Source organism: Pinus tabuliformis, chromosome 6 (assembly GCF_031772625.1).
Source record: "Pinus tabuliformis cultivar Carrire ecotype Pingquan chromosome 6, CPIR1, whole genome shotgun sequence".
Taxonomy (NCBI): domain Eukaryota; kingdom Viridiplantae; phylum Streptophyta; class Pinopsida; order Pinales; family Pinaceae; genus Pinus; species Pinus tabuliformis.
Window position 1 is genome coordinate 2,026,755,373 of NC_142292.1, and position 27,964 is coordinate 2,026,783,336.

Sequence of the window (27,964 nt, forward strand, 5' to 3'; positions counted from 1 at the left end):
ATCATGACAACTCAATGTATGAAAATCGTGGGCGTGAGAACATGATTTACACTACTGGAACAAAAAATGTACACTTGCCCCAAGGAGAGCCTGCTATTAATGATATTTTCACGTCAAATCTTTTTGAATTAACAAAACAAGAAGAATTCATAGATCAATAACTTGTTACCTCTAAATGCCTCTAGATAATAGCCCAAAAATGCATAAAAAGGATAATAATGACTATAAACACCCAGTGTTGGCATAAGAGTTATTGAGAAAAAAGTACGAAAATATAGACAAAATGGAGGCTCAACACTCATATCATTTGGGACTACTCCCTTTAGAAAGGAGTTCAATGTGTGACAACATTGGAGTGTGAGAGAAGATAGCCCACCTTCCATTGCACTTCCATTAGGTATTTTGTGTACTGGAGATCCCCTCGAGGATATTGGAGTTGAGTTAGGGACTAATCTATCCTTCCCACACAACGTAGTGTCTACGACCATGTCCCCCTCGGTAGTGTCTATGATTTGAGGTAAATTTAGTGGCCAACATTTTTAGGGACGAACACAAGGTGACTGGTTCGAGCTACCCTGGTACTTAAACAAATGAACCTACTCTGTCTTTGGTTTTTGGGAGGATGATCATCTTCATGAGAGTACTTGGCCTCTTAATCTGAGGTTTAGGCAAAGCTTAGGAGTAATCGTAACTCTGCATTTGGCCGACTCTCTCTTTTAGCCTTTGTGATATTGGGTTTCATCTCCAGCAAATGGTGGTTTTCAGACATAGTTATATCCCTTGACTTCTTGTTGATTGAATTTTAGAGTACTTTTGATTTTTAGGTGTTGGATTGTTGTCATTGAGACTATAATAAAGATCACTTTAAATTTTTTTGATAAAATATATCTGTCACCGTGGCTACATATGACCCTCATCGTCAATCTAGGTGATAACAAAGGTCTTCCTCCACTGACCTTAGAGGATCTTCCGAGCCTTGGAGATCCAGATTTTCCCTCTTCGGGAAATCAGTCTCCAGTGTCTAACACTGAATCACATAACACTTCCCAAGAAACTATATTTCCTGAGGACTTCTTTAACGAATGAGTTGTACCTCCTTACAATCCTCCCCTCACCGATCCTCTTGGGCTAGTGTTGATTTAGGTAGCACCTGTACCTATCATGTCTTCGTCAATACCCACATCCAATATTACCTCAGTGAATAATGGGTTGTGGTCCTTTGTGGACAATTTTGATCCACCACCCCTACCTATGGTTAGTAATACACAACTAACTAGTTACTCTACTATTTAGCATATGCCTAGTCCAAGCAACCTAGTTACATCTGCTATGAGTGGAATCTAATATATCCCGATTTCTGCCCCTTTTATGTTATCTCCTGGACCTCTAGCTATTACTCATAGTAACATTGTTAGCACGTCTACCTTCAATAACCCTATTGGTTGGAACCCTTTGCTAAGTTCAAACCCCCAAGGTCAGATGCTAGGGGGAAATGTTAACAACATGCATATATCAGTATAGGGCATTATGATTCCCCCTCCTCCTATAGGAAAACATGGTTCGTCATTAATCGAATTAACTCCTCAAAGCATTTCCTCAAAGTGAACACTATCCTAGTGTTATTCATGTGCCTATGGTCAACTATATGGCTAGTGGGATCCCTCAACCTGGTCCTGCTCGGTCCATTCTGGCACCCCCTCCTCAACCTTAATTGAGCCAAGGGGGGAATTTTTATCCTAGGGGCAACTAGCCTTTTTTCCACTAGCCTAATATCCCTTATGGATTACTACCCTATATGACTGCTCCACCATAACAAGGAGGCCATTATCCGATGAATCCTATGTATCTTATTGGGATCAACTTGATGGGAGGATCCCCGTGTCGTCCAAGTCATCCTTCATCACCTTGGTCAAACTCGAGGGCACCTAACACTATTGCCTTTTTGGAAACACTTGATATCCCTGATCTATATAAATTAACTGATGACCCCATCAATCAGAACTTTCATTGGCCCCTAATCCCACGCAAGATACCTGCTGACATTCCAAAATTTGATGGGAAGAAAGGGGATGATCCAACTACACATGTCACCACCTACCATTTATGGTGTGTATTGAGCTCCATGGTTGATGAAAGTATCCATCTTAGACTCTTCCACCACACCGTTACTGGCAATGTTGCCAATTGGTACATTGCATTACCACTCATGTCATTCAATACCTTTGGATCTTTGGCAATGGAATTTTTAAAGCACTTTCAACTTCCTATCCACTACGAAACTGGAATAGAACTTCTTACTACCTTGCACAAAGACACCTCTACCCACATATTTTATCATATCCATGAATGGAGACATATGCAGAGGCTTGTCAAACCCCCATTTCAGATTACATGTTAGAAGATTAGTTCTGTAACTCACTTCTTCCTTAAATTTCCAAGGATGTTACCTTAGGCAGTGCGGTCATGGAAGACCAATCCATTCATCGTGCCCAACATTGATATCTATTTTACTCTTAGTTTGGCTTGCTATACAATGTGATCCCCCATGCCCCTTGAAATTTCAATGCACTCGTTACTCAGTAACCCGGTGCGCACGCTGACGATCTCGTTGGTGCTACAACAAATCAACAAACATGTTTTCCAGTTGTTTGTAGATACCACTCCTTCTACCCAATCGACTACTCTTCCTATTGCTGTGATAAACTCTGTGCAGTTTAACCAAAAAACCAACGACAAGAACATGAAGAATAAGAAAAAGACCTCTCCTTCTCAAAAGCAACCTACTACACAGAACAACCCCAAATAGAAAGTTGCTGCCAAATTTGACAGTGGGAAAGAAAAAAATTTCAAGTTCCCTTGAAAAATTTGTGTGGAGGACCACATGATTCACAAGTTTCCTTGTCTTCAAGAATGCACAGATCTTCTTGCTCAAAAAGGACACTAGCTAGACCCTAGGAGTCCTAAATAACCCTTCCCCTGCTCAACAACAACAACATTTTATTTCAAACCCATCGCAACCCTTGAGAGGGGGCAATGACAATTCACATCCTCCTTCCTCTGGTGAAGGATCATCAACTATTTACACCTTCGAAATGGTTGATCTTCAAACACGAGCCAAAAATTATGGAACTCTAGTTGCTAACGTTCCAAACACTGCCTCGAGTTCAAATCCACCACCACCTAACAATCTTCATATCAAAATACATGTCGCTGAACTTGTGATCCACCCCACCAAGATGGCATTTCGTCGCACGATGCACAATACCTCTGCATGTGCTGCCCTTAACTACAATATAGTAGAAGATTTGGTGCAAGCAACATGAACTATGTCTGCACTAGAAGTATTGCAAATTTGTCCACCACAACAGAAAGCTTTGCTTTTGTCCATTGGTGGAGTTGATCCTCAGGATTCCATGCTAGCAATTTTTGACATGGAGAAAAGTAAGCCTCACCTTTCCCATCAACTTGCATTTCAGGTGCAAGTTATATCAAAAGGTAGAGCTATCCATCGAATGATCATTGATGAAGGTGCTTCTACGTCTGTCATGTTCAATTCATTTTTTCTTGCCCTGGGTTCACCCACCCTCACTCTGCTGTCGAATTCCCTTAAAGTGTTCGATTTTCACACTTTCATCCCAAAAGTATACCTTTCCAGCTATCCCATCACTCTGAGTGGGAAAATAGTAACAGTGGATATTTAAGTCATAGATCATCATCTCGACTATAATTTGCTTTTGGGCTGCAATTGGACTTATGCCATGAAATCCATTGTTTCTTCAGTTTTCCTACTCATCCTCTTTCCATTGGATGGAAAAATAGTCATAGTGGACCAAATATCCTTCTATACCCTAGATTACTCTCCATTTCTTAGCGGCACCGTGCCGCTAGTGGGTGGCATACCTGACTCTTATGTCAGCATTGGTACCGGTCTTTTGAAGGGTTCCTCGTTGGGTTGCTTTCCTCTCCCACCACCTGAGGTACCAAAAATAGTTTCTATGGTCTCCACCATTCCTTGTGAGCTAACCGATCCATGGATCCTCCTGGCTCCTTCAGACATTGAATCTTATGGAGAAAAAATGCCACTTTCACCAACCAAATTGACTTATCGAGCCATTCAATCTGCATCTGATTCTTCTGCTGCTTTGGTTATGACCAATGGTACCACTTCCTCTCCCATCACAGCTCCTTCTAATGATCTCCTCAATAATGCCCTACCTATGGATGAATATATTTGAGAGATCATGTCTTTAGAAGAGCGACCTTGGGAAACTTCTCATCACAGTGTTTCAATATTTGATTTGAACGTGACACCTGTAAAAATCCTTCCTTTAAACCACTTGAGATTGTTCCCTTGATTTATACGATTGTCCAAACTATGGATTCGAAAGGGAACTTGGAAAATATTTAAAAAACAATGTTGATTGACATCTTAGTAAAAAAAGGCATCATGGAAAACATTCAGATTAGAGCTTACTGCAATCCTGAGGAAATTGCAAGCTTCCCCTGCATTTTTAAGGAATTCTGCGATGTTTTCATTTGGTATTATGAGGAAATGCCTTGCATAGACCATTCTATTTTGGAGTATGAGATCAATAAGCTACGAGAATTCTTTTTATTGTATTTTTCATACTCTTTAATCTGAAAACCTCAGTTCTACTTCTTTGGGCTCGTTAAACTACTACAAAGAATATACAAGCATATTATTTTTTGGGACTTTTTCTCGCTCTTGAACTGAAAAAACCTTGAGTTACCTTTTTCGAGCTCATAAACATCCTACGAAGAATATGTGAACACTTTCTTTTTTGAACATTTTCTCACTCTTGTACTAAAAAATCCTCGAGTTACCTTCTTTAGACTCGTAAAACACCTACGAAAAAGACATGAGTTATTTTATCTCTTTTTTCTCGCTCCTTAAACTGAAAGAATACATATCGAGTTTTCTTCATCTGAATCATTAACATTTTATGAATATCTATTGAGTTTTATTTGTTTGAATCATGAAAATTTCATGAAAAATATCGAGTTCACTTTGTCTCTTCGTACTCGTAACAAAATGAGGTAGACGTCTATTGAGCATAGGTTTACCACTTTATCTGAACTCAATGGACTAACTTATGGAAAAGGAACTGTGTCGGGTATAGTATTAAATATTTTTCACATCTGTTCATCAACCATGACAATTGTACCCCCTTGGAGTTGATGTTTACGATCTTTTCAAACTCTCTAAATATGAAAAGACCACTGAGATTACTCGTATGAAATCGTTAAACTTAATCATATGGGGAAAAATGGACATCAAAATGACTCAATATCTATATTCGGAAGGATCTTTTGGTAGCAGTCTATCCCTTGAACATGGAACTCACTCAACAAACCTGTTTTGTCAACCTCTCATCGTACCTTACCATCCTATGAGTTTAGCCTTCATAATTTGATGTTCCTACATCCCTTTATCCTAATACTCTTTTGCGTTCATGAGTATAAGGTGCCTGGTAACCTTGATGTCATGCCTTCTATTGTTCAAGGGATTCATTTATCATCTTCTTCCTGTATCAACCATCCATCATGTGCCTCAAAATTTCCCTCCATCTGTTTGACCCATTTCTCAAAATTTATCTCCAAAACAATCATTCTTGTCCCGTTTCGTGTCAACTGATTTAGGACACCTAATTTCTTGCCTTTTGACAAATCTCTTCCTATCGACTCCAACACTCTATCTTGGAAGAAGATCAAGAAACATATCAATACCCTAGAACTTGCAGTCCTTAGTGGTAGGTTACGTTGCATTTGATTGGGGTGTTTCATCATTGGCTCCCAGTTGAATGATTCTATGAGTGTTCAATGACAACATCCTTCTCACACTCACTAGATTGTACTACACATCTTGGAAACCATCATCCTTATCAGTGGCCTTCCTCGCATCTGTTAACAATTTTCATCATTGATTGGTAATCAGATGATTTCTTACATGTTCGACTTGAACTCCTTTATTCACATGTGAAAAAATAAGTTTTTCAGATAAATGACGACCAAGATCTTGGTTAAAGGCTTACATCACTCAACCTTGTTTCCTCTCCCAAGCTGCATATATTGTTTTTGAAGACAACTCGTCAAGTTGATCATATTATGACACAACTTCCACATTGTGCTTATCGGTGGACATGATAGTCATATCTCTTTTTGGAAATCACTCTAACACAACTACTAAGCACGGGAATAACCAACTCATGACATGATCTTATATTTTTGACATATGTGGCTTGTTTCAAGTCTTCGACATTCCAAAAGCTTCAGTCCTCTCTCTCTTCTACTACAATATTTATAAAGTATTTCAGCCATCGTATTTGTATCTAACCTTACACTTTGGGTAATATTTCTCCTTTTTCTTTGTCAATCATGGATTAATATGAATATATGTGTGTTTCTTTGTGACAGTTGCCGCTAATCTTAAACAGTTTGCCTTGGGTCTCGAGAAGACTTGAGAGGGTATTTCATCCACAACCATGCATGCATTAATCCCTATAGTAGTAACCTTTTGTTAGTTCAGTTTTGGAGCCTTCTCATTATTCTCTCTCTCTCTCACTCTCTCACTCTTGGACACTTAGAGTTTTCTTGGAGCACTTTGGCATTGGATCAAGAAAGGAAAATAAGGCAAGAGGAAGGAACGAGCAAGCAAGGCAGAGCAGGATCAAGCAGCTACAACAAGATTCTTTACATGTGTGATTTCCTTGCTAGATTTGGCATGCATGGTATTGCATGTGGTTCTTTGTTTTCATGTGCCATGGGTTTTTCTAGGTACGACAATGTTTTCATCCTAGCATTTCCATTTCCGAATAGCCATGGTGTGATGGGGTTCTCATGTTTTGATTGAGCTAGATTATCAGATGGATTCAAAGTTGAGTGAGGTGGATCTCTGAAGAAAGAACACATGGCCTAGTGATTCCTGAACTAGACTATGGATTACGGTAAATCCACTAGCCCATTGAACCTGAACCGGACTATGGGTTGCGGTGAAGCTAGGTATTATGTGCCTCAATGTTGGCATTATGTTTTCTGGTATGACTGTATGTTACAGATGTTGTACTTGATGGCAACTCCAGTGGCAAGGCTCTCAGTTTGTTGAAATTTAAGAAGGACGCAGGAAACCAGTTCAGGAGGTGCGTACCCGCAGGTACACCATGCAGGGACCGCGTCCAGCGACGCTGGCCAGCCGTTCAGGGGGTGCGTCCACCCAGTGCACACATTTCAAGGCAGAGAAAAGCACGTGGGGGTTTCTTGTGTGGTATCTAGCCGACGGTTTTATGTTTCTATGGTGTCGGCTCGTGGTATTGTTCCATGTTTTGAGGAGGAGCTTGCCTATATAAAGCAAAGGAGATCATTTGGATTTGGTATGTCTTGGGTTGAATATCTTATGAGGGCTAGATCTGGTCTAGATCTAAACAAGGCAAATCTACTGATGGACCGAGATCTCTTCGGCGCATGTTCAGATCTGTGGATCTGATTGTCTGGGTTACTTCTGAAGTCTTGAAATCATCTATGCCTGGAGGGACGCAGGTGCAGTAAGGGTTCAGGTGCGTCAGGGACGCAGGAGCGAAGAGTTTCAGGTGCGCCGGACGCAGGAGCAGAAGGGTTTAGGTGCGCCGGGACGCAAGCAGTTCAGTAGACTCAGTGCGAGGGACGCAGGCTAGCAGTTGAGCAGAGTGCGTCCAGGACTCAGGCTAGCAGTAGAGCAGGGTGCTTCCTTCTCTTAAAATCTTTGTTTATCATTGTTGTGTTCTGGGTTTGGTCCTATTACTGTTGATCTGGTTACTACAGTTGATTGGGTGTTTCAGAAGGTTGTTTGAGCTTCAATGTTGTTGTTGGGTCCAGTATGAAAATTGGATGAAATGTGGCCTTTCAGTTTGTGCTTCAGTGTATCCAGTATGAAAATTGATGAAACGTGGTACTTGGAGAAAAGAAGATTGTAGGCCGGCGCCTACGTACTAGTATCTAAGCTAGTACAAGAGCTAAAGAAAATATTTGGAGCATTATAGCAGGTTGTAGCCTGCGTACTAGTAAATGGATCGGCTAGTACAAGAGCAAAGGGGGTTGTAGCTCCCGTACTGGTATAAGGCTGCACCAGTACAAATATTGTAAAAGAATTTTTCTTATTAAGAAGAAGATTGAGATGACTTGCAGCAGGTGGTTTTCTCCCACATTGGGTTTCCACCTCATATCATTGTGTTCATGTGTGTGCCTTATGTGTGATGATCTACTTTATGTTACTGCATCTGTTAACTGATAATATGGTTGATAATGCTCTAATGCACTCATTGAAGATCGATTAACTTAATCATAAGAAGTTGTGGTAGTAGGATATGTGAATCTGATAATGGAAATGAAAAGTCTTATTAATGTGATAATAATGATTCACCCCCCCCCTCTCAGTATTATTTCCAACAATTGGTATCAGAGCAGGTCCTTTGATAGAAGCTTGATCGCTTGAAGGAGATCCGTGGAACAATGGGAAAGAAGCTTAAGAAGAAAGCTCATAAGAAAAAGAAGTCATCTCAGAAGAACTATGATAGTGGAAGAATCGATTGGGGATTAGGCATAAGAAGCTCTTCAGATTCAGAATCAGATTCAGAATCATTATCAGGTATGAATGTGTTATCATCTGATGTTCCAGCTATATTTCCTTGTGAAAGAGATGAAAGTGATAGTGAGACTACTGAACTTGCTCTTATGGGTGAGCAAGAAAGATGTCAAATAGAGGCAGAACTTAACATGCTGACAGACAAAATTAGAGATCAACAAGATCTATTGAACAAAAAGGAATGTGATTTCAAAGAAGAAGCTACCAAACTAAGGGCACAACTAGAAGAAGGAAACAAGGTAAGAAAGCTACTCAAGGACAAGGAAGACCAATGTCAAAAATTGCAGCATGAAGTGACATCATTAAGAAAAGAAGTCAACGAAAGAAGCACAACCATCAAGAAACTCAAAGATAGATCCAGCTACTATGAAAATCTTGAAGCTACAATCCTCTCACTAAAAGGAGATCTTGAAGAATCAAAGAAGCAGAATACAGACCTTCTCCAAGCTATTGAAAAACAAGAAAACGAAGTCACCAGCTTAAAATCTCAACTAGAATGTGCCTTCCAAGTTCGTCAAATACAGCAGGATCTGAATGAAGAACAAGAAAAGGAGATTCTCAAACTAAGGGAACAAATGGAAGAAGGAAGGAAAGCTGAAGAAGTTTTGAAAAAGAAATCTCTTGAAAAGGAAGAACAGCTTCAGGTTGAGGTAAATATCTTGAAAGGTAAACTAGAAGAAAAGGATAAGCTTTTACGATTTCAAGATAGCTCTAAAGTATTGGATGATATTCTTAGTAGTCAAAGGTCCCCTGCTATAAAGACTGGTCTTGGTTTCCATGAATCTGTTGAAGGTGAATCTAGTTCACAAGGTGAGGCAAGAAACTCTAAAAGGAAATCTAAAGTGATCAACGAAGAAGTGAAAGATCAATCTCATCATCAACCAAGGAAAGAGATTCCTCAAAGAAAATTCTTTACTCCTCCTATGAATAATGTTGAATGTTATGTATGTCATAATCTTGGACATGTTGCAGCTAGATGTAGAAGAAGAAGAGTTCAAGACCATTATGCAGAAAGATCATCTCAATCAAGGTACTTTTATGGATATTGCTTTGCTTGCAATATGTTTGGTCACAAAGCTACTGATTGTTACAAGAGGAATATGAAACATGTAAGATGTTATGCATGTAACAAGCTTGGACATATAGCCAAGGAATGCAGGAACAAAGTTTGGGCACCATATCAAAAGGAGAAAATGTCATCATCACGCTTGAAGATATGGAGGAAAAAGGAAGTACAGTCAGAAAAGGATGGCACAGTACAATGTACAGACATACCAGAATCAGAGGAAGCTGAAAGTACAGGACGCAGTGCAGTAACAGGAGACCTGCGTGCGGACGCAGGCCAGACCAAGTCCAGGTGCGTCCAGGACACAGTTCAGTAACTGAAGATCTGTGTGGGGATGCAAAGCGACTGAGGATCAGATGCGTCCCTGAAGCAAAAGGACGCGGTGCGATAGTAATTTTGGGTGCGTCCCTGAGTAAAAGTACGCGGCGCGATAGTGTTTTTGGGTGCGTCCCTGCAGCAACAGGACGCAGCGCAGCAGAAGATGAAGTGCGTACCTGTCTCAAAGCATTTATTTGCTGATTCTTCTTGATATGCATGATCAGATTTAACAGATGGCACTGGTTCAGGGGAGCATATGTCCTAAATGCATTGTTGGCATTATGGTCCTTGGTGACAATGCTTATGATTCATCTTGCTATTATGAGTTGGTCACATGATCAGATGTATGGTTGATTCTCTAATGATGCTTGCATGAAGTCTTTATTATCCTTGGCACATATATGGATGAGGTTGGCTGATTTCGTGGATGATTACTCAAAGTCGCATTGTTGGATGATGATGAGTTACTCATACGCATTTCATGATGATGTTGACATGAGCATGATGCATGAATTCTTTCTTGGCACAAATGGATGAGGATTGTTGGCTGGATACAGGGATGATTATTCATACATATGTTGATTGATGCTGATGCTTTCATTTGATGGCTCTTGATTCATGTAGATCTGGATGGTTATGAGTTGATGTTGACAGATACTATGGAGCAGATTATACAGTGCTGTTGTTTGATGTTTGGAAGGTCGTAGCAAGACTCATGTTGTAATGGTCTATCTATTATAGTCATCTCTTCAGGTCATGTGACGGCCTATGTTCCCCCACTATGCATGGGATGAAGATGTAATATATCTGGTTCTCATATTTCTGATGTATTCCCACTTAGTTGGATGGATGATCCTTATTGTGATGGGTGATGGATGTATGTATTGAGTCTTTTGGTGATAGGAAGGTCATTTATGATATATATAGAGTCATGTTCTTCTTGTAGAACATCTTTTTTGCAGACCTTGCTTACAGTCAGGGGGAGCACATAATGCATTGTTGGCATTATGGAGAAGGAGATCTTGGAAATAGCTGCAATATGTCTCTATCTCTTTCATGGTGGATCTTTGGTTATTTGTTGCAGATCTGGAGGAGCATGAGCTTAGGGGGAGCATACCCTTTGCCCTTGATGTCAAAGGGGGAGAATGAAGCTGAAGTTTGTAAGGTTGCCATCAAGTCCAAAGGGGGAGATTGTTGGCATTATGTTTTCTGGTATGACTGTATGTTACAGATGTTGTACTTGATGGCAACTCTACTGGCAAGGCTCTCAGTTTGTTGAAATTTAAGAAGGACGCAGGAAACCAGTTCAGGAGGTGCGTACCCGCAGGTACACCATGCAGGGTCCGCGTCCAGCGATGCTGGCCAGCCGTTCAGGGGGTGCGTCCACCTAGTGCACACATTTCAAGGCAGAGAAAAGCACGTGGGGGTTTCTTGTGTGGTATCTAGCCGACGGTTTTATGTTTCTATGGTGTCGGCTCGTGGTATTGTTCCATGTTTTGAGGAGGAGCTTGCCTATATAAAGCAAAGGAGATCATTTGGATTTGGTATGTCTTGGGTTGAATATCTTATGAGGGCTAGATCTGGTCTAGATCTAAACAAGGCGAATCTACTGATGGACCGAGATCTCTTCGGCGCATGTTCAGATCTGTGGATCTGATTGTCTGGGTTACTTCTGAAGTCTTGAAATCATCTATGCCCGGAGGGATGCAGGTGCAGTAAGGGTTCAGGTGCGTCAGGGACGCAGGAGCGAAGAGTTTCAGGTGCGCCGGACGCAGGAGCAGAAGGGTTTAGGTGCGCCGGGACGCAAGCAGTTCAGTAGACTCAGTGCGAGGGACGCAGGCTAGCAGTTGAGCAGAGTGCATCCAGGACTCAGGCTAGCAGTAGAGCAGGGTGCTTCCTTCTCTTTAAATCTTTGTTTATCATTGTTGTGTTCTGGGTTTGGTCCTATTACTGTTGATCTGGTTACTACAGTTGATTGGGTGTTTCAGAAGGTTGTTTGAGCTTCAATGTTGTTGTTGGGTCCAGTATGAAAATTGGATGAAATGTGGCCTTTCAGTTTGTGCTTCAGTGTATCCAGTATGAAAATTGATGAAACGTGGTACTTGGAGAAAAGAAGATTGTAGGCCGGCGCCTACGTACTAGTATCTAAGCTAGTACAAGAGCTAAAGAAAATCTTTGGAGCATTATAGCAGGTTGTAGCCTGCGTACTAGTAAATGGATCAGCTAGTACAAGAGCAAAGGGGGTTGTAGCTCCCGTACTGGTATAAGGCTGCACCAGTACAAATATTGTAAAAGAATTTTTCTTATTAAGAAGAAGATTGAGATGACTTGCAGCAGGTGGTTTTCTCCCACATTGGGTTTCCACCTTATATCATTGTGTTCATGTGTGTGCCTTATGTGTGATGATCTACTTTATGTTACTGCATCTGTTAACTGATAATATGGTTGATAATGCTCTAATGCACTCATTGAAGATCGATTAACTTAATCATAAGAAGTTGTGGTAGTAGGATATGTGAATCTGATAATGGAAATGAAAAGTCTTATTAATGTGATAATACTGATTCACCCCCCCCCCCCTCTCAGTATTATTTCCAACAATTGGTATCAGAGCAGGTCCTTTGATAGAAGCTTGATCGCTTGAAGGAGATCCGTGGAACAATGGGAAAGAAGCTTAAGAAGAAAGCTCATAAGAAAAAGAAGTCATCTCAGAAGAACTATGATAGTGGAAGAATCGATTGGGGATTAGGCATAAGAAGCTCTTCAGATTCAGAATCATTATCAGGTATGAATGTGTTATCATCTGATGTTCCAGCTATATTTCCTTGTGAAAGAGATGAAAGTGATAGTGAGACTACTGAACTTTCTCTTATGGGTGAGCAAGAAAGATGTCAAATAGAGGCAGAACTTAACATGCTGACAGACAAAATTAGAGATCAACAAGATCTATTGAACAAAAAGGAATGTGATTTCAAAAAAGAAGCTACCAAACTAAGGGCACAACTAGAAGAAGGAAACAAGGTAAGAAAGCTACTCAAGGACAAGGAAGACCAATGTCAAAAATTGCAGCATGAAGTGACATCATTAAGAAAAGAAGTCAACGAAAGAAGCACAACCATCAAGAAACTCAAAGATAGATCCAGCTACTATGAAAATCTTGAAGCTACAATCCTCTCACTAAAAGGAGATCTTGAAGAATCAAAGAAGCAGAATACAGACCTTCTCCAAGCTATTGAAAAACAAGAAAACGAAGTCACCAGCTTAAAATCTCAACTAGAATGTGCCTTCCAAGTTCGTCAAATACAACAGGATCTGAATGAAGAACAAGAAAAGGAGATTCTCAAACTAAGGGAACAAATGGAAGAAGGAAGGAAAGCTGAAGAAGTTTTGAAAAAGAAATCTCTTGAAAAGGAAGAACAGCTTCAGGTTGAGGTAAATATCTTGAAAGGTAAACTAGAAGAAAAGGATAAGCTTTTACGATTTCAAGATAGCTCTAAAGTATTGGATGATATTCTAAGTAGTCAAAGGTCCCCTGCTATAAAGACTGGTCTTGGTTTCCATGAATCTGTTGAAGGTGAATCTAGTTCACAAGGTGAGGCAAGAAACTCTAAAAGGAAATCTAAAGTGATCAACGAAGAAGTGAAAGATCAATCTCATCATCAACCAAGGAAAGAGATTCCTCAAAGAAAATTCTTTACTCCTCCTATGAATAATGTTGAATGTTATGTATGTCATAATCTTGGACATGTTGCAGCTAGATGTAGAAGAAGAAGAGTTCAAGACCATTATGCAGAAAGATCATCTCAATCAAGGTACTTTTATGGATATTGCTTTGCTTGCAATATGTTTGGTCACAAAGCTACTAATTGTTAAAGGAGGAATATGAAACATGTAAGATGTTATGCATGTAACAAGCTTGGACATATAGCCAAGGAATGTAGGAACAAAGTTTGGGCACCATATCAAAAGGAGAAAATGTCATCATCACGCTTGAAGATATGGAGGAAAAAGGAAGTACAGTCAGAAAAGGATGGCACAGTACAATGTACAGACATACCAGAATCAGAGGAACCTGAAAGTACAGGACGCAGTGCAGTAACAGGAGACCTGCGTGCGGACGCAGGCCAGACCAAGTCCAGGTGCGTCCAGGACGCAGTTCAGTAACTGAAGATCTACGTGGGGACGCAGAGCGACTGAGGATCAGATGCGTCCCTGAAGCAAAAGGACGCAGCACGATAGTAATTTTGGGTGCGTCCCTGAGTAAAAGTACGCGGCGCGATAGTGGTTTTGGGTGCGTCCCTGCAGCAACAGGACGCAGCGCAGCAGAAGATGAAGTGCGTACCTGTCTCAAAGCATTTATTTGCTGATTCTTCTTGATATGCATGATCAGATTTAACAGATGGAACTGGTTCAGGGGGAGCATATGTCCTAAATGCATTGTTGGCATTATGGTCCTTGGTGACAATGCTTATGATTCATCTTGCTATTATGAGTTGGTCACATGATCAGATGTATGGTTGATTCTCTAATGATGCTTGCATGAAGTCTTTATTATCCTTGGCACATATATGGATGAGGTTGGCTGATTTCGTGGATGATTACTCAAAGTCGCATTGTTGGATGATGATGAGTTACTCATACGCATTTCATGATGATGTTGACATGAGCATGATGCATGAATTCTTTCTTGGCACAAATGGATGAGGATTGTTGGCTAGATACAGGAATGATTATTCATACATATGTTGATTGATGCTGATGCTTTCATTTGATGGCTCTTGATTCATGTAGATCTGGATGGTTATGAGTTGATGTTGACAGATACTATGGAGCAGATTATACAGTGCTGTTGTTTGATGTTTGGAAGGTCGTAGCAAGACTCATGTTGTAATGGTCTATCTATTATAGTCATCTCTTCAGGTCATGTAATGGCCTATGTTCCCCCACTATGCATGGGATGAAGATGTAATGTATCTGGTTCTCATATTTCTGATGTATTCCCACTTAGTTGGATGGATGATCCTTATTGTGATGGGTGATGGATGTATGTATTGAGTCTTTTGGTGATAGGAAGGTCATTTATGATATATATAGAGTCATGTTCTTCTTGTAGAACATCTTTTTTGCAGACCTTGCTTATAGTCAGGGGGAGCACATAATGCATTGTTGGCATTATGGAGAAGGAGATCTTGGAAATAGCTGCAATATGTCTCTATCTCTTTCATGGTGGATCTCTGGTTATTTGTTGCAGATCTGGAGGAGCATGAGCTTAGGGGGAGCATACCCTTTGCCCTTGATGTCAAAGGGGGAGAATGAAGCTGAAGTTTGTAAGGTTGCCATCAAGTCCAAAGGGGGAGATTGTTGGCATTATGTTTTCTGGTATGACTGTATGTTACAGATGTTGTACTTGATGGCAACTCCAGTGGCAAGGCTCTCAGTTTGTTGAAATTTAAGAAGGACGCAGGAAACCAGTTCAGGAGGTGCGTACCCACAGGTACACCATGCAGGGTCCGCGTCCAGCGACGCTGGCCAGCCGTTCAGGTGGTGCGTCCACCCAGTGCACACATTTCAAGGCAGAGAAAAGCACGTGGGGGTTTCTTATGTGGTATCTAGCCGACGGTTTTATGTTTCTATGGTGTCGGCTCGTGGTATTGTTCCATGTTTTGAGGAGCAGCTTGCCTATATAAAGCAAAGGAGATCATTTGGATTTGGTATGTCTTGGGTTGAATATCTTATGAGGGCTAGATCTGGTCTAGATCTAAACAAGGCGAATCTACTGATGGACCAAGATCTCTTCGGCGCATGTTCAGATCTGTGGATCTGATTGTCTGGGTTACTTCTGAAGTCTTGAAATCATCTATGCCCGGAGGGACGCAGGTGCAGTAAGGGTTCAGGTGCGTCAGGGACGCAGGAGCGAAGAGTTTCAGGTGCGCCGGATGCAGGAGCAGAAGGGTTTAGGTGCGCCGGGACGCAAGCAGTTCAGTAGACTCAGTGCGAGGGACGCAGGCTAGCAGTTGAGCAGAGTGCGTCCAGGACTCAGGCTAGCAGTAGAGCAGGGTGCTTCCTTCTCTTAAAATCTTTGTTTATCATTGTTGTGTTCTGGGTTTGGTCCTATTACTGTTGATCTGGTTACTACAGTTGATTGGGTGTTTCAGAAGGTTGTTTGAGCTTCAATGTTGTTGTTGGGTCTAGTATGAAAATTGGATGAAATGTGGCCTTTCAGTTTGTGCTTCAGTGTATCCAGTATGAAAATTGATGAAACGTGGTACTTGGAGAAAAGAAGATTGTAGGCCGGCGCCTACGTACTAGTATCTAAGCTAGTACAAGAGCTAAAGAAAATCTTTGGAGCATTATAGCAGGTTGTAGCCTGCGTACTAGTAAATGGATCGGCTAGTACAAGAGCAAAGGGGGTTGTAGCTCCCGTACTGGTATAAGGCTGCACCAGTACAAATATTGTAAAAGAATTTTTCTTATTAAGAAGAAGATTGAGATGACTTGCAGCAGGTGGTTTTCTCCCACATTGGGTTTCCACCTTATATCATTGTGTTCATGTGTGTGCCTTATGTGTGATGACCTACTTTATGTTACTGCATCTGTTAACTGATAATATGGTTGATAATGCTCTAATGCACTCATTGAAGATCGATTAACTTAATCATAAGAAGTTGTGGTAGTAGGATATGTGAATCTGATAACGGAAATGAAAAGTCTTATTAATGTGATAATACTGATTCACCCCCCCCCCCTCTCAGTATTATTTCCAACAATTGGTATCAGAGCACGTCCTTTGATAGAAGCTTGATCGCTTGAAGGATATCCGTGGAACAATGGGAAAGAAGCTTAAGAAGAAAGCTCATAAGAAAAAGAAGTCATCTCAGAAGAACTATGATAGTGGAAGAATCGATTGGGGATTAGGCATAAGAAGCTCTTCAGATTCAGAATCAGATTCAGAATCATTATCAGGTATGAATGTGTTATCATCTGATGTTCCAGCTATATTTCCTTGTGAAAGAGATGAAAGTGATAGTGAGACTACTGAACTTGCTCTTATGGGTGAGCAAGAAAGATGTCAAATAGAGGCAGAACTTAACATGCTGACAGACAAAATTAGAGATCAACAAGATCTATTGAACAAAAAGGAATGTGATTTCAAAGAAGAAGCTACCAAACTAAGGGCACAACTAGAAGAAGGAAACAAGGTAAGAAAGCTACTCAAGGGCAAGGAAGACCAATGTCAAAAATTGCAGCATGAAGTGACATTATTAAGAAAAGAAGTCAATGAAAGAAGCACAACCATCAAGAAACTCAAAGATAGATCCAGCTACTATGAAAATCTTGAAGCTACAATCCTCTCACTAAAAGGAGATCTTGAAGAATCAAAGAAGCAGAATACAGACCTTCTCCAAGCTATTGAAAAACAAGAAAACGAAGTCACCAGCTTAAAATCTCAACTAGAATGTGCCTTCCAAGTTCGTCAAATACAGCAGGATCTGAATGAAGAACAAGAAAAGGAGATTCTCAAACTAAGGGAACAAATGGAAGAAGGAAGGAAAGCTGAAGAAGTTTTGAAAAAGAAATCTCTTGAAAAGGAAGAACAGCTTTAGGTTGAGGTAAATATCTTGAAAGGTAAACTAGAAGAAAAGGATAAGCTTTTACGATTTCAAGATAGCTCTAAAGTATTGGATGATATTCTTAGTAGTCAAAGGTCCCCTGCTATAAAGACTGGTCTTGGTTTCCATGAATCTGTTGAAGGTGAATCTAGTTCACAAGGTGAGGCAAGAAACTCTAAAATGAAATCTAAAGTGATGAACGAAGAAGTGAAAGATCAATCTCATCATCAACCAAGGAAAGAGATTCCTCAAAGAAAATTCTTTACTCCTCCTATGAATAATGTTGAATGTTATGTATGTCATAATCTTGGACATGTTGCAGCTAGATGTAGAAGAAGAAGAGTTCAAGACCATTATGCAGAAAGATCATCTCAATCAAGGTACTTTTATGGATATTGCTTTGCTTGCAATATGTTTGGTCACAAAGCTACTGATTGTTACAGGAGGAATATGAAACATGTAAGATGTTATGCATGTAACAAGCTTGGACATATAGCCAAGGAATGCAGGAACAAAGTTTGGGCACCATATCAAAAGGAGAAAATGTCATCATCACGCTTGAAGATATGGAGGAAAAAGGAAGTACAGTCAGAAAAGGATGGCACAGTACAATGTAAAGACATACCAGAATCAGAGGAAGCTGAAAGTACAGGACGCGGTGCAGTAACAGGAGACCTGCGTGCGGACGCAGGCCAGACCAAGTCCAGGTGCGTCCAGGACGCAGTTCAGTAACTGAAGATCTGCGTGGGGACGCAGAGCAACTGAGGATCAGATGCGTCCCTGAAGCAAAAGGACGCGGCGCGATAGTAATTTTGGGTGCGTCCCTGAGTAAAAGTACGCGGCGCGATAGTGTTTTTGGGTGCGTCCCTGCAGCAACAGGACGCAACGCAGCAGAAGATGAAGTGCGTACCTGTCTCAAAGCATTTATTTGCTGATTCTTCTTGATATGCATGATCAGATTTAACAGATGGCACTGGTTCAGGGGGAGCATGTGTCCTAAATGCATTGTTGGCATTATGGTCCTTGGTGACAATGCTTATGATTCATCTTGCTATTATGAGTTGGTCACATGATCAGATGTATGGTTGATTCTCTAATGATGCTTGCATGAAGTCTTTATTATCCTTGGCACATATATGGATGAGGTTGGCTGATTTCGTGGATGATTACTCAAAGTCGCATTGTTGGATGATGATGAGTTACTCATATGCATTTCATGATGATGTTGACATGAGCATGATGCATGAATTCTTTCTTGGCACAAATGGATGAGGATTGTTGGCTGGATACAGGGATGATTATTCATACATATGTTGATTGATGCTGATGCTTTCATTTGATGGCTCTTGATTCATGTAGATCTGGATGGTTATGAGTTGATGTTGACAGATACTATGGAGCAGATTATACAGTGCTGTTGTTTGATGTTTGGAAGGTCGTAGCAAGACTCATGTTGTAATGGTCTATCTATTATAGTCATCTCTTCAGGTCATGTAACGGCCTATGTTCCCCCACTATGCATGGGATGAAGATGTAATGTATCTGGTTCTCATATTTCTGATGTATTCCCACTTGGTTGGATGGATGATCCTTATTGTGATAGGTGATGGATGTATGTATTGAGTCTTTTGGTGATAGGAAGGTCATTTATGATATATATAGAGTCATGTTCTTCTTGTAGAACATCTTTTTGCAGACCTTGCTTACAGTTAGGGGGAGCACATAATGCATTGTTGGCATTATGGAGAAGGAGATCTTGGAAATAGCTGCAATATGTCTCTATCTCTTTCATGGTGGATCTCTAGTTATTTGTTGCAGATCTGGAGGAACATGAGCTTAGGGGGAGCTTACCCTTTGCCCTTGATGTCAAAGGGGGAGAATGAAGCTGAAGTTTGTAAGGTTGCCATCAAGTCCAAAGGGGGAGATTGTTGGCATTATGTTTTCTGGTATGACTGTATGTTACAGATGTTGTACTTGATGGCAACTCCAGTGGCAAGGCTCTCAGTTTGTTGAAATTTAAGAAGGACGCAGGAAACCAGTTCAGGAGGTGTGTACCCGCAGGTACACCATGCAGGGTCCGCGTCCAGCGACGCTGGCCAGCCGTTCAGGGGGTGCGTCCACCCAGTGCACACATTTCAAGGCAGAGAAAAGCACGTGGGGGTTTCTTGTGTGGTATCTAGCCGACGGTTTTATGTTTCTATGGTGTCGGCTCGTGGTATTGTTCCATGTTTTGAGGAGGAGCTTGCCTATATAAAGCAAAGGAGATCATTTGGATTTGGTATGTCTTGGGTTGAATATCTTATGAGGGCTAGATCTGGTCTAGATCTAAACAAGGCGAATCTACTGATGGACCGAGATCTCTTCAGCGCATGTTCAGATCTGTGGATCTGATTGTCTGGGTTACTTCTGAAGTCTTGAAATCATCTATGCCCGGAGGGATGCAGGTGCAGTAAGGGTTCAGGTGCGTCAGGGACGCAGGAGCGAAGAGTTTCAGGTGCGCCGGACGCAGGAGCAGAAGGGTTTAGGTGCGCCGGGACGCAAGCAGTTCAGTAGACTCAGTGCGAGGGACGCAGGCTAGCAGTTGAGCAGAGTGCGTCCAGGACTCAGGCTAGCAGTAGAGCAGGGTGCTTCCTTCTCTTAAAATCTTTGTTTATCATTGTTGTGTTCTAGGTTTGGTCCTATTACTGTTGATCTGGTTACTACAGTTGATTGGGTGTTTCAGAAGGTTGTTTGAGCTTCAATGTTGTTGTTGGGTCCAGTATGAAAATTGGATGAAATGTGGCCTTTCAGTTTGTGCTTCAGTGTATCTAGTATGAAAATTGATGAAACGTGGTACTTGGAGAAAAGAAGATTGTAGGCCGGCGCCTACATACTAGTATCTAAGCTAGTACAAGAGCTAAAGAAAATCTTTGGAGCATTATAGCAGGTTGTAGCCTGCGTACTAGTAAATGGATCGGCTAGTACAAGAGCAAAGGGGGTTGTAGCTCCCGTACTGGTATAAGGCTGCACCAGTACAAATATTGTAAAAGAATTTTTCTTATTAAGAAGAAGATTGAGATGACTTGCAGCAGGTGGTTTTCTCCCACATTGGGTTTCCACCTTATATCATTGTGTTCATGTGTGTGCCTTATGTGTGATGATCTACTTTATGTTACTGCATCTGTTAACTGATAATATGGTTGATAATGCTCTAATGCACTCATTGAAGATCGATTAACTTAATCATAAGAAGTTGTGGTAGTAGGATATGTGAATCTGATAATGGAAATGAAAAGTCTTATTAATGTGATAATACTGATTCACCCCCCTGCCCCCTCTCAGTATTATTTCCAACAATTGGTATCAGAGCAGGTCCTTTGATAGAAGCTTGATCGCTTGAAGGAGATCCATGGAACAATGGGAAAGAAGCTTAAGAAGAAAGCTCATAAGAAAAAGAAGTCATCTCAGAAGAACTATGATAGTGGAAGAATCGATTGGGGATTAGGCATAAGAAGCTCTTCAGATTCAGAATCATTATCAGGTATGAATGTGTTATCATCTGATGTTCCAGCTATATTTCCTTGTGAAAGAGATGAAAGTGATAGTGAGACTACTGAACTTGCTCTTATGGGTGAGCAAGAAAGATGTCAAATAGAGGCAGAACTTAACATGCTGACAGACAAAATTAGAGATCAACAAGATCTATTGAACAAAAAGGAATGTGATTTCAAAGAAGAAGCTACCAAACTAAGGGCACAACTAGAAGAAGGAAACAAGGTAAGAAAGCTACTCAAGGACAAGGAAGACCAATGTCAAAAATTGCAGCATGAAGTGACATCATTAAGAAAAGAAGTCAACGAAAGAAGCACAACCATCAAGAAACTCAAAGATAGATCCAGCTACTATGAAAATCTTGAAGCTACAATCCTCTCACTAAAAGGAGATCTTGAAGAATCAAAGAAGCAGAATACAGACCTTCTCCAAGCTATTGAAAAACAAGAAAATGAAGTCACCAGCTTAAAATCTCAACTAGAATGTGCCTTCCAAGTTCGTCAAATACAGCAGGATCTGAATGAAGAACAAGAAAAGGAGATTCTCAAACTAAGGGAACAAATGGAAGAAGGAAGGAAAGCTGAAGAAGTTTTGAAAAAGAAATCTCTTGAAAAGGAAGAACAGCTTCAGGTTGAGGTAAATATCTTGAAAGGTAAACTAGAAGAAAAGGATAAGCTTTTACGATTTCAAGATAGCTCTAAAGTATTGGATGATATTCTTAGTAGTCAAAGGTCCCCTGCTATAAAGACTGGTCTTGGTTTCCATGAATCTGTTGAAGGTGAATCTAGTTCACAAGGTGAGGCAAGAAACTCTAAAAGGAAATCTAAAGTGATCAACGAAGAAGTGAAAGATCAATCTCATCATCAACCAAGGAAAGAGATTCCTCAAAGAAAATTCTTTACTCCTCCTATGAATAATGTTGAATGTTATGTATGTCATAATCTTGGACATGTTGCAGCTAGATGTAGAAGAAGAAGAGTTCAAGACCATTATGCAGAAAGATCATCTCAATCAAGGTACTTTTATGGATATTGCTTTGCTTGCAATATGTTTGGTCACAAAGCTACTGATTGTTACAGGAGGAATATGAAACATGTAAGATGTTATGCATGTAACAAGCTTGGACATATAGCCAAGGAATGCAGGAACAAAGTTTGGGCACCATATCAAAAGGAGAAAATGTCATCATCACGCTTGAAGATATGGAGGAAAAAGGAAGTACAGTTAGAAAAGGATGGCACAGTACAATGTACAGACATACCAGAATCAGAGGAAGCTGAAAGTACAGGACGCAGTGCAGTAACAGGAGACCTGCGTGCGGACGCAGGCCAGACCAAGTCCAGGTGCGTCCAGGACGCAGTTCAGTAACTGAAGATCTGCGTGGGGACGCAGAGCGACTGAGGATCAGATGCGTCCCTGAAGCAAAAGGACGCGACGCGATAGTAATTTTGGGTGCGTCCCTGAGTAAAAGTACGCGGCGCGATAGTGTTTTTGGGTGCGTCCCTGCAGCAACAGGACGCAGCGCAACAGAAGATGAAGTGCGTACCTGTCTCAAAGCATTTATTTGCTGATTCTTCTTGATATGCATGATCAGATTTAACAGATGGCACTGGTTCAGGGGGAGCATATGTCCTAAATGCATTGTTGGCATTATGGTCCTTGGTGACAATGCTTATGATTCATCTTGCTATTATGAGTTGGTCACATGATCAGATGTATGGTTGATTCTCTAATGATGCTTGCATGAAGTCTTTATTATCCTTGGCACATATATGGATGAGGTTGGCTGATTTCGTGGATGATTACTCAAAGTCGCATTGTTGGATGATGATGAGTTACTCATACGCATTTCATGATGATGTTGACATGAGCATGATGCATGAATTCTTTCTTGGCACAAATGGATGAGGATTGTTGGCTGGATACAGGGATGATTATTCATACATATGTTGATTGATGCTGATGCTTTCATTTGATGGCTCTTGATTCATGTAGATCTGGATGGTTATGAGTTGATTTTGACAGATACTATGGAGCAGATTATACAGTGCTGTTGTTTGATGTTTGGAAGGTCGTAGCAAGACTCATGTTGTAATGGTCTATCTATTATAGTCATCTCTTCAGGTCATGTAACGGCCTATGTTCCCCCACTATGCATGGGATGAAGATGTAATGTATCTGGTTCTCATATTTCTGATGTATTCCCACTTAGTTGGATGGATGATCCTTATTGTGATGGGTGATGGATGTATGTATTGAGTCTTTTGGTGATAGGAAGGTCATTTATGATATATATAGAGTCATGTTCTTCTTGTAGAACATCTTTTTTGCAGACCTTGCTTACAGTCCGGGGGAGCACATAATGCATTGTTGGCATTATGGAGAAGGAGATCTTGGAAATAGCTGCAATATGTCTCTATCTCTTTCATGGTGGATCTCTGGTTATTTGTTGCAGATCTGGAGGAGCATGAGCTTAGGGGGAGCATACCCTTTGCCCTTGATGTCAAAGGGGGAGAATGAAGCTGAAGTTTGTAAGGTTGCCATCAAGTCCAAAGGGGGAGATTGTTGGCATTATGTTTTCTGGTATGACTGTATGTTACAGATGTTGTACTTGATGGCAACTCCAGTGGCAAGGCTCTCAGTTTGTTGAAATTTAAGAAGGATGCAGGAAACCAGTTTAGGAGGTGCGTACCCGCAGGTACACCATGCAGGGTCCGCGTCCAGCGACGCTGGCCAGCCGTTCAGGGGGTGCGTCCACCCAGTGCACACATTTCAAGGCAGAGAAAAGCACGTGGGGGTTTCTTGTGTGGTATCTAGCCGACGGTTTTATGTTTCTATGGTGTCGGCTCATGGTATTGTTCCATGTTTTGAGGAGGAGCTTGCCTATATAAAGCAAAGGAGATCATTTGGATTTGGTATGTCTTGGGTTGAATATCTTATGAGGGCTAGATCTGGTCTAGATCTAAACAAGGCGAATCTACTGATGGACCAAGATCTCTTCGGCGCATGTTCAGATCTGTGGATCTGATTGTCTGGGTTACTTCTGAAGTCTTGAAATCATCTATGCCCGGAGGGACGCAGGTGCAGTAAGGGTTCAGGTGCGTCAGGGACGCAGGAGCGAAGAGTTTCAGGTGCGCCGGACGCAGGAGTAGAAGGGTTTAGGTGCGCCGGGACGCAAGCAGTTCAGTAGACTCAGTGCGAGGGACGCAGGCTAGCAGTTGAGCAGAGTGCGTCCAGGACTCAGGCTAGCAGTAGAGCAGGGTGCTTCCTTCTCTTAAAATCTTTGTTTATCATTGTTGTGTTCTGGGTTTGGTCCTATTACTATTGATCTGGTTACTACAGTTGATTGGGTGTTTCAGAAGGTTGTTTGAGCTTCAATGTTGTTGTTGGGTCCAGTATGAAAATTGGATAAAATGTGGCCTTTTTGTTTGTGCTTCAGTGTATCCAGTATGAAAATTGATGAAACGTGGTACTTGGAGAAAAGAAGATTGTAGGCCGGCACCTACGTACTAGTATCTAAGCTAGTACAAGAGCTAAAGAAAATCTTTGGAGCATTATAGCAGGTTGTAGCCTGCGTACTAGTAAATGGATCGGCTAGTACAAGAGCAAAGGGGGTTGTAGCTCCCGTACTGGTATAAGGCTGCACCAGTACAAATATTGTAAAAGAATTTTTCTTATTAAGAAGAAGATTGAGATGACTTGCAGCAGGTGGTTTTCTCCCACATTGGGTTTCCACCTTATATCATTGTGTTCATGTGTGTGCCTTATGTGTGATGATCTACTTTATGTTACTGCATCTGTTAACTGATAATATGGTTGATAATGCTCTAATGCACTCATTGAAGATCGATTAACTTAATCATAAGAAGTTGTGGTAGTAGGATATGTGAATCTGATAATGGAAATGAAAAGTCTTATTAATGTGATAATACTGATTCACCCCCCCCCCCTCTCAGTATTATTTCCAACACTCAATGGGCCTAGGAATCCTTGACCAATTAATGGAGGTATATATGGTAAATCCTAGAGGTGCTTTCCTTTGATTAGGCCTAGGAATCCTTGTTGGTGAATGGAGGGATATATGGTAAAGCCTGGAGGGTGGAGTCTCAGTTAGGGCCTAATGATTTGGTGTGGATTGTGGTAAAGCCTAAAGACTAGGAGATAGGGAAATTCCTCACGATGTAGGTGGAGAAAACTGGTGGCATCCATGCTTGTTTTATGGCTTAGTGGTCTGTGATGGATTGCAGGAAAGCTTGGTTCTATTGATGAGGGTGAGGTGGTGTATCTTTGGGAAGCCCTGGTTGAGTTTGGTTTTAATTCCCATATTCATGCTTGGAATATGGCATGGGGGTGATTGGCTAAAATAAATATTTGGTTAAGCCAATCTATGGTCGGGTGGTTCATGGAAGTCCCAAACCTAGTTGGCCTTTGCATCATTAATATGAGGTTATTTCTCCTTGTTATTTCATGAGTATTATAATGTTTTGGATGTCGATTATATGGCTATTATTTCCTTGGTATTTATGTTGTTATTATGTTGGTTATGAATATGTATTATGATAGTGGCAATGTATGGCTCTCATCATGTTTTTACTTGTAAATGAATAAACAATGTGTCTATGACCTAATAGATGAATTGTAGCTAATGTGTTGAGGCATCAATGCTTCTTAGTGATTCTCAGATAAGTATGAGACCCATATGCTCAATTTTTCTGTTAAGACCTGTAGCTTTCGTGTTTGTGACATGTTTGACGAAATTCCTGTCATGCCTAGCAGGGTTCTAGTCTAGTCCTTGTTGATGTTTTTGAAAATGTATCTTTGTTCCTGTTGGGTGGCCTAGTTTTTGGAAAAGACTCCACATTTTGTTGGGCAGAGTGCACAGTGGAGAGCACAGCAGAGTCAAAAGTGGACTGCACAACAAAGCAGTTGGAATATATCGTGCGGTATAAGGACGTCAAAGTGGGTTGAACCCCTCATTTTTGTAAAAGCATGTGATAATATAAGGGATCAATGGTTTTAGTTGCTTGTTTCAGGGAATCCATGGTATTGTAAACAATGTAACACTCGATGTAATAGTATATGTAGGGTGAAATAATAAGAAAAGGATCATCGCTGAGATCTAAATTTGTGTTATGGTTGAACTTTTGTGATCTATTGTTTGGGAAAATAAGGTGAGGGTCTGTAGCTAAGTACACAGACAAACTGAAGCTTAGTTCATAGGTCAAGAACTGTTTGTTGTACAAAGAATAATTATTTTAGCAACATTTATTGTGGATGTAGTCCCACATTGGGGTAAACCACGGTAAAATTGGTGCATTCATGTGTATATTTGCTTATTATCTTTTGTAGCATAGCAGTCTATTATAGTTGTACGTTATTTCAGTACAATGGTGATTTATGGTTTATCTGATATGTTTAAGTGGTTAAATGAATGTGGTGAAGTAATATATGAATGTTAGGAATACGAAAACATAATAATACCACATATCCACATCCTTCAAGGTTGCGTAAACCTGGTTCTACATTCTCCCATAGTCACTCTGGGTGAGACTCTGATCTACTTGCGGGTTGTTCCTGAAAGGGACAGTGTTTGAGCATTTTGTTGGTGCACAATATAGATATGGAGTATCACTAGACTTTTGTATCAAGGGCAGAACCCCACTAAATAATTCATTAGAAAATATCAGAACCACACCATAGTTGACAACATGAGGAAGAAGTTCGGTCTGACAAAAGTAAAGAGGGATATGATATAAACTCAATCAGTGACTAGGCAATTTTCTTCAAAACACACATATTGGTTGGGATGATCATGAGAAAGTGTCGGGCTAATGAAGTCCCTGCAGAAGTAGTTTCATTAGCTGTGCAGTGTGCCAATGGGGTTCAGTAAAAATGGGTTGAATTCTTTTGCAAATAATTTCTGGACAACTGCTGCGAGTTCCAGGAAAAATGTACAACATTTCATTATGCATGGTTAATTTTTATTATAGCGATGCGGGCATGGAGAGAACTGGAAAATTCGCATTTCCCTCCTGTAGCTTCAGATGTATGTGAAGTAGCACGATATTCCTCATTGTGGTACACCACTCACCCATCACAATGATGGAGAACAAGATTTTTTTCGTGTTATATCACATGGATTTGCATATGTTGGTGAACCAACACGCTCGCCTATCACCAAGCCTATACGAACAATATAGCATTGTTGCGAAGTTCAAGGCCAATTTTCACAAAGTGTATATATAGGCTCACAAGGACACAAAGAATAAATGGAATGCATTGCCATACTTAGTAACAGAAGATGATCTCCTCACATAGGTACAACAGTGGCCCGTAGAATGGATGATTGTGCGAGAGGGAGGGACATAAGATAGTGCGACAAAGGAGGACTCCTTGCAACATGGTGAAGTGAGTGGAAAGGACAAAGATAAGGATGAGAAGGAATCAGAGGAAAATGAGAAACATGATGAGGGTCTCCAGGATCCTCTTGAAGGAGATAAGCAAAAAAGGGAGTCTAAAAATATAGAAACATAACAAGATGTCATAGAAAAGCGGAAGGCATAGGGCTAAGCTGTCACGAAGATCAAGAAGAAGAAAAAGGTAGATAAGTTGAATGATATCATGCCAATGGTCCTTACTAATGGGGACATGGATAAGATTGGGGATAGAATTCAAGAGGAAAAAATAGAGTCATGGAATAAGTGGGAAGATCGCTATGATGCACTTCTCACAGATGTGCAGGAGCGGATTGCAAAACTTAAAATTTTGGCACAAACAGTTAGACAACCCATGTAGATAGTGGAG